Genomic DNA, 7496 nt, shown 5'->3' with positions numbered 1-7496 from the left:
AGCGCTGGCCGGAAGTGCCGCCGCTTCCGGGGCGTGGCGGTGCCGGCGGGCGCGCGGCGCCAGCCTTGGCTCGTGACGGAACTGCCCAGGGCGCACACCGCAGCCCGGCCTCCCGAGCCGTTTAACCCGCGTGCATGCCTGTGCACCACGTCAGTGCAGTGCCTGAGGAGGCCAAATAGGGAGGCTAGGTGGGTGCTAGGAACCGAACCTGGGTCCTCTGCAAGAACAGCCTGTGCTCCAGCAGGTTTTGATACTAGAAAACAGTAGTGCGACAATTCGCCATTTGCGTGGTCCTGGTGCTACCGTCTAGCCGGGGATTTGCAGCCATGTTGGGACCATTCACTTTGAGTAAGGTTCAAATTCCTCTTTGGTGTTTTCACTTTAAAAATTTAGATTAAGGCCCACATCCGACATGAAACATTGATATACTCAGAGATGTTTAACCTTAACATAAATAAATTTTTTCGTGGTTGAACTGTGAAGATCTGAAAAAGAAACTTTTTTTTTTTTTTTCCTGAGACAGGGTTTCTCTGTGTAGCCTTGGCTGTCTTTAACTCGCCTTGTAGACCGGGCTGACCTCAAACTCACAGAGATCCTCCTGCCTCTGCCACCCTCCCTCTTAAAGACGCAGGTAAGGAGCCGGGCGGGGGGGGGGGGTGCCTCACGCCTGTAACCCCAGCACAGGAAGGCGGAGGTAGGCAGATCTCGGCGGATCTCTTGAGTTTGAGGCCAGCTTGGTCTGTAAAGCATAGTGCTGGGATCACAGGTGTGCGTCACCGTGCCCAGTTACAGATTATTTTTTAAATGTGTATTTTGCCGGTGTGTATGTTTGTATCACCTTTCGAAGTCAGAAGAGGGCACAGGACCCCCTGGAACTCCACAGGAGCTAAAGGCGGGCATGAACTGTCAAGGCCAGGTTCCCTGGAAGAGCAGCACTGGTCTTAATTAGAGCCATCCCTCCAGCCCTTTAAACCTATATCTTAAGACAGCATTTTGATGTTCTTTCTACTTTCCTTTCTTATTGAGTCATGGCCTCATGGTGCGCAGACTGGTATCAAAACTCATCTTGAACACCAACACGATAATTCCAAGGAAGCTATCCCCAGCTCCTGCTTTTATTCTTTCATTGTTTTGTATATTTAAGTGTCCATTAGACAGTTGAAGCCCTCATACATATACAGTTTTGTGTCCTGCTTTTGTTTAACTGGTAGGCATTTTTTTGTTGCTAGCCTATTTCCTATTTTAGCAAATATTTCATGTAGCTGGGGCATAATTATTTGCACACTGGGTGCAGGGAATGGAACCTATGGTCTCAAGCACTCTACCAGTCAGCTACAGGACCGGCCTTGGCCGAACTCTGCCAGCCACAGACCTAGAAGGTCTTTGGATGTGATCTCTTGCCAGAGCATACATGTTCTGAATTAAAATTCCTCTACACAGTCCAGCCACAACAACGGAGTGAGACCTGTCTCAAAAGTTTAAAAAAAAAAAAAAAATTAAGGATGTTTTAAATTCAGGCCTGGAACGATGACTCAGTGGTCAAGAGAGTACTTGCTGCTCTTGCAGAAGACCTAAGTTCCCAGCCCCCATGTGGCAGCAAAGTAATGGTCTCAGTATTGATGGCCACAAAATACTGATCAACTGAAAAACGTTGAAGACGCTTAACTCCTGCAGAATCAAATTCAATTCCATATGTAAAAATAAAGTACATCTATCCTATTGGTATGTAGATTTTCATTTTTCATTAATAAATGACAAAATATGTGCATACCAAGGAACTTGATTAAAATTTATGATCATCAGTAAATGCTGATTTGTAGACCTATTTTATGTAGTTGGGTCATGTAGCAATCTTCTGGGTGAAAAGGGTCACAAAAAGTGCTTAAACCCGGTTTCTTTTGTCATCCATCAGCTATGTAAGCTCAGAGTACCTCCAAGAACATAATTATCCAACAGTTTAGTTTCTGAAATCTTTCTATTATCACTTCCTTCACCCTGACCAAGTTACTCCTTTTAGTCCTTAGTCTATAATAATGACTTCTTAGTCTTAGTCTACCTGTAATCGGATGGCAAGTGTTCTGAATCAAAAGTTTTGCCACCAAAGGTTTATCTTATGAAAACAAAACTAACTTAATCTATGTATGATGGAATAATCTTATATCACCATTCAAAAACTATCATCAGACCTCAGGTTTAATACAGCCGTTATCCATCACACATCTGTGTGATGTAAAAGTACAAAGAAACGCTGTATGCTGGGGACCAGCCTCAGCCAACTGTGGGTCTCGAGACTGGGAGGAATGGATTGGTGCAAGAGGAAATCACCACACACAGGAGTAGGTACAAGCTGACAGATGACTCATTTCAAGAGACTGTTCTCAGGAGGCTGTCTCTTTGGTGTCTGCTCATGCTCTTGTTTTTCTGCTCTGAAGCAGAGTCAATCCCAGACTTTTATTGTTAAATCATTTCCTTACACATTTTCTCTACATGGTAAAAACAAAAAACAAAACAAAAAAACACACTGTTTTTCCCAGAATATTGTGTTTTTTTTTTCTTTCCCAAAAACCTACAGATGAGAATAAACAGAATATAGCAGCTCTACTCTACATGCATGGTACAGTGATTCCATTGCAAGCAAGCATATTTAATCATTAACTCAGTGCTTTTCTCAGACAAACCTTCACATCACAGGTCATCTGGGCAGAATCTTGCAGTTGTACTGAGTGTCATAAGAACAAAGGTGCTAAACAAACTATTCTTAATTCTCAGCTGCTGTTTGTAGCCGAGCAAGTTCTTTCTGAGCTCTTCCTAAACATCTTTTGTAACAGGAGTGATCATTCAGAGGGTCTCTAGCCCCTTCCTCATAAACTGTACAAAGCTCCTGTAAGCTCCTTATCCTATCCCAAGGAGTCATGTCCATGTAACCAAGTTTTCTAGAAAAAGTATGAGTCCAGTAGTTTTTCTAAGGTCTAGTTCCTTTTGACTGCAGCATCTGGGGGCTGAGTGTGGAAACTCAAACAATTCCTGATCTCGCTTGATATCTGAGCTGACTAAAGTTTTTCAGGGAACAAAAGGCCTCTATGGATTCAACTTCTTGTTCAGATAATTCAGTGTTCACAGCCAAGAGGAATGCTTCCTCTATAGTGGTTGTTTCTGAGCCACTTCCTTATCTCCTAGTCCCCCTAGAAATCTTACCAGTTGCATTGACTAGGGTTGAATTAGAGGAAAAAGATGGAGTTGTTAGGACCAAATTAAATAATAATGATGATGCACACAGCAGATTTTATATGAAATGGAGATGAGAGAGGGAGGAGAGAGTGAGACATGATGGGGGAAGAGAAAAGGGGTGCGCCCCGACAGAGAAAGGGGAGAGGGCAAGAGAGACAAAATAATGGCTTGATCCTTTTAAGAAGTATAACCACACCTGCCAGTGTGGCTACCTGACTGGCGATACATGATGACATCATGGGTCGCTATGCAACCCAGGAGCAGGCTGCCATAATACTAACAGTAGTCACAATAAGAAACAAAGCAGGCAGACATATAGGAAAAAGCAACACCATTTGTAGACTGATAATACAGACATGTTTTCTCCAGAGTGACAGTACTACAGCCAGAACTGTGTCAGGCAGATGCTTCAGCAACCATGTCCTACCTGACAGCTGTACCTGTCATGGCCCTTTGTCCTCAAGTCAAATACAATAGGAATGATAATGAGTATATGTAGTTAAGCTGAAAAGTACCTAGCACGAACTTGAGGAAAGTTACTGTGTCTGAAAAGCGAAAGCCAAGAAATTGTTTTTAAAGGAAAAAAAAAAAAAGTGTGTGGCATTTCCACACAAAGACATTTACAAACATGCTGTTGGTAAGACAACTGTAAGCATTTGGCAGTAAGGATGACTTGTGGAGAGAAACACTGATGGGGCCCAAGAATCAAAGGACCCTGTTGTCTGTTTTTGGTGAAAGAAAAACTACAGCTGTAGCCTGCCTGCCAAAGAAAATCAAAAGGCCCAGTGTTGGGATAACCTACACCCACACATTTTGTAGCAAATGGCTCTGTGGGTATGCCTGTAATGTTGGTTCACAAGCTAATCCCAATAGCCTGCTTCTAGGTTGCCTAGCAACCTCTGACATCATTACCTGCTGTGGCTAGGTACAGGTCAGATGTGCTACAGATACATGTTTCGGTGGATTTTTTTAATTATATAACAGTGCACCTGTATTTTTCTTTTCCTTTTTTTTTTCTTTGTTTTTTTGAGACAGGGTTTCTTTGTGTAGCCTTGGCTTTCTTGGACTCATTCAGTAGACCAGGTTACCCTTGAACTTCCAGAGATCTGCTTCGTCTCTGCCTTACCAAGTGCTAAGATTATTGGTGTGGGCCACCGTGCCCAGTTTTTTATTATTTCTTTTTTGGTGGCCCTGTATTGTAGTTTCAATTGTTACTTGATGTGCTGGCAGAGCCAAGTGCTGGAGGATATTTGGTATTGTCATTTCTATGGCCCATTCCTGCTTTCTATATGTAAATGCTTGTCCTTCCTCACCTGCCCAAAAGATGATTCTCTGAGATTATCCTGTTAAAAAGCAAGTTTCTGTGAGGAAGGTCACACAGCCCTCAATGCTGAAAGGCAACAAAGAAAAATGGATCCAATGTTATCCTGCTACAGATTGGTTCAGACTGGGTGAGCAAAGAATTTATCTTTTTGCAAAATAAGGAGCCGGTGGCTGGAGCTGGGACAACATGACAGGCAGAAAGAATGAGGCAGGAGACAGAATAGACAGGAATGGAGCAGGGAGGTGAAGAGAGAATCACAATGACGGGGGACATAATGGAGAGAAGTTAGATTAAGTTTAGAAAGCCAGCTGAGGTACTGCCCCAGCAAAAAGGCCAGCAGCCAACAGTCTCTGTGTCTTTATTACACTTCAAAAGCCTCTGCAAAAGCCCAAAAAGGTGGGATGTTTACAAACACTCTGAGGGTAGGCTCCATTGGATTCATCTTAGGATCCTCAGTACGGAATGCAATGAAGGGCAGTTCTGAGATAGGTAGGTTGAAGGCTGTCCTAACTAGACAGCAAGTCAGACAGTACTAGTTTTTAATGCTTGCTGCTATCTGAACCTTTCAACTTATCTTCCAGTGTACTATGGTAAATATGTTGCATGTACATAATATGGTTTCTGCTCTCAAAAAACCTTAAAATCTGGCTGGCTGATATGTACATGTGTGCATGCACACACAATTCATAAGTATGGATTAAAGAAAATGTGCTTAATTACTCCTGATTAAAACATTGGAATAGGGCTGAAAGATGACTCAGAGGTTAAGGGCACAGGCTGTTCTTCCATTGGTCCTGAGTTCAAGTCCCAGCATCCACATGGTGGCTCATAACTATTTATAGTGATATCTGGTGCTCTCTTCTGGTGTGCAGGGACACATGGAGGCAGACCACTGTATAAATATTTAAAAAAAAAAACAAAACACTGGAATGAGCTAATTGCAAGATGAATTTATAATACTATAAATGCAGGTTTATTGGAAGCAGCTCTCGACCCCCATGCAGGGGTACAGAGAAACAGAAAGAAAAGGAGAAGGAAAAAAGGAGTTTCAGAGAGGAGAGGGGCTGGAGAGATGGCTCAGTGGTTAAGAACACTGTGCTCTTCCAAAGGACCCAGGTTCAATTCCCAGCTCACAACTGTCTGTACCACCAATTCCAAGGGATCTGACACCTTCACATGAATTCACATAGAATAAAATTAAATAAATTATAAAAAGAGTATGGAGAGAGAGAGCAGGGAACCAAAATGTCTAGATTATATAGTGAAGGGAAGTCCCTGCCCCTAGGCTGAAAAGTTCTGGATAGAGGGTTGGGTGCATACCATGCCAAACAATACCATGATGAGAATCCTTTGGGAACCCTAACTGGAAAGATGGATCAGAGGAGGCATTAATGTCATGAGTTTGCCAGTGGTCAAGCTGAGGAAACCCCAGAAGTGTATGAGGACACAGGGGAGGCTATGTTTCCTGTGGCATTATCATCAGATGTCACAGCAGAAGGGCTGGTGAGTGGCAGGGCTAAAGCTAGGCACAAAAGATCCTATATGCTTAGAAAAGCAGGAATGATTACTGGCAAAAGAACCTGTTAAATAAGCTGACATTTTCCTAATGAATCTATGCTGTCAATCATATTATTTAAGGATATGGTAAATGTTTAGAAGAGTATGAGCAGTGTGATTTTACTTCAGAATAAATCTGTATGGCATACTGACCTAGGAAAAACTAGGAGACTGAAAAGGTGGCTCAGCAGTTAAGAACACTGGCTACTCTTTTGGAGTTTGGTTCCTAGTATCCATGTCTGGTGGCTCACTACTACTGTAACTCCACCTCCAGGGGAACCAACATGCTCTTCTGGCCTCACCAGCCACACCCAAGCAAATGTGCGTACATCCAATCACACATAAGTTAAATTTTTTGTTTTTCAAGACTGTGTAGTCCTAGCTGTCTTGGAACTCGTTCTACAAACAAGTCTGGTCTCAAAACGAGATCTGCCTGCCTCTGCCTCCCAAGTGCTGGGATTAAAAGTATGCACTGCCACCACCTGAAAATACTTTTTTTAAAAGACAGTTGGTTGTTTCAAATTCTTGTAAGCTTAAGCAGGTAGCTTAGATTGTCTCTTAGATTAAAAACAAACAAAAATCCAAAACCACTAAGTAGTATCATCATCTTTCCCTAGCCCCATTCTAGGAAAACTTTTCTAAAGATTAAGAAGGTTCATCTCAAAAGATAAATTGGTTCCTATAGTAAGGGAGGAGAAATCAGCTGGATCCACTAGGAAATCTGAGCTTCCTCCTGAGTACACTGTCAGAAAAAGACAAATGTCTTTCCATAATGTCAGAATTTATTGTAAGATATTAAATTCACAAGGGCTTGAGAAATGACTCAGTCCTTAAAGACTAGGCTCACAACCAAAACTGTAAAAGTTCGGCTCACAGCACCCACAGCTGTCTAATAATTAAAAATTTTTTTTCGTTTTACAAGATTCAGTGGTTTTCCGTTGGCAGCAATCTATCAAACAGTTCTGTTTTCCTTGATAAACACAAGTTCCAAGTGTGTGTGTGCGCTCAGGCACGCTCTTGTGCATATGTGAAGATCAGCGGACAACTTGCAGGCATCTGTTCTCTCCTTCCCAGGGTGTCGGTCCCAAGTAGCAAACTCAGATTACCAGGCTTGGCCTCAGGCGCCATCTCACTGGCCCACGGTCTTCTCTTGTCTTCTCTTCCAATCTCGCTTGGATTAAATTTAAGTCAGCAACTCACCCTTTTAATTTTCATTCATTTTTAAAATTGTTTCGTTTTTGTATGTATGTATAGCCTGAATGTATGGATACCACACACATGCAGAGGTCAGATCCCTGTGGAACTGGAGCTTCAGAAGGCTGTGAACTGCTATGTGAGCAATGGGAAGAGAATGCAGGTCCTCTGACAGAGCAATCAGTGCTCTTAA

This window comes from Psammomys obesus, unplaced genomic scaffold, assembly GCF_907164565.1.
Source record: "Psammomys obesus unplaced genomic scaffold, mPsaObe1.curated_primary_1811, whole genome shotgun sequence".
NCBI lineage: Eukaryota > Metazoa > Chordata > Mammalia > Rodentia > Muridae > Psammomys > Psammomys obesus.
Note: the sequence above shows the minus strand (reverse complement) of the source record.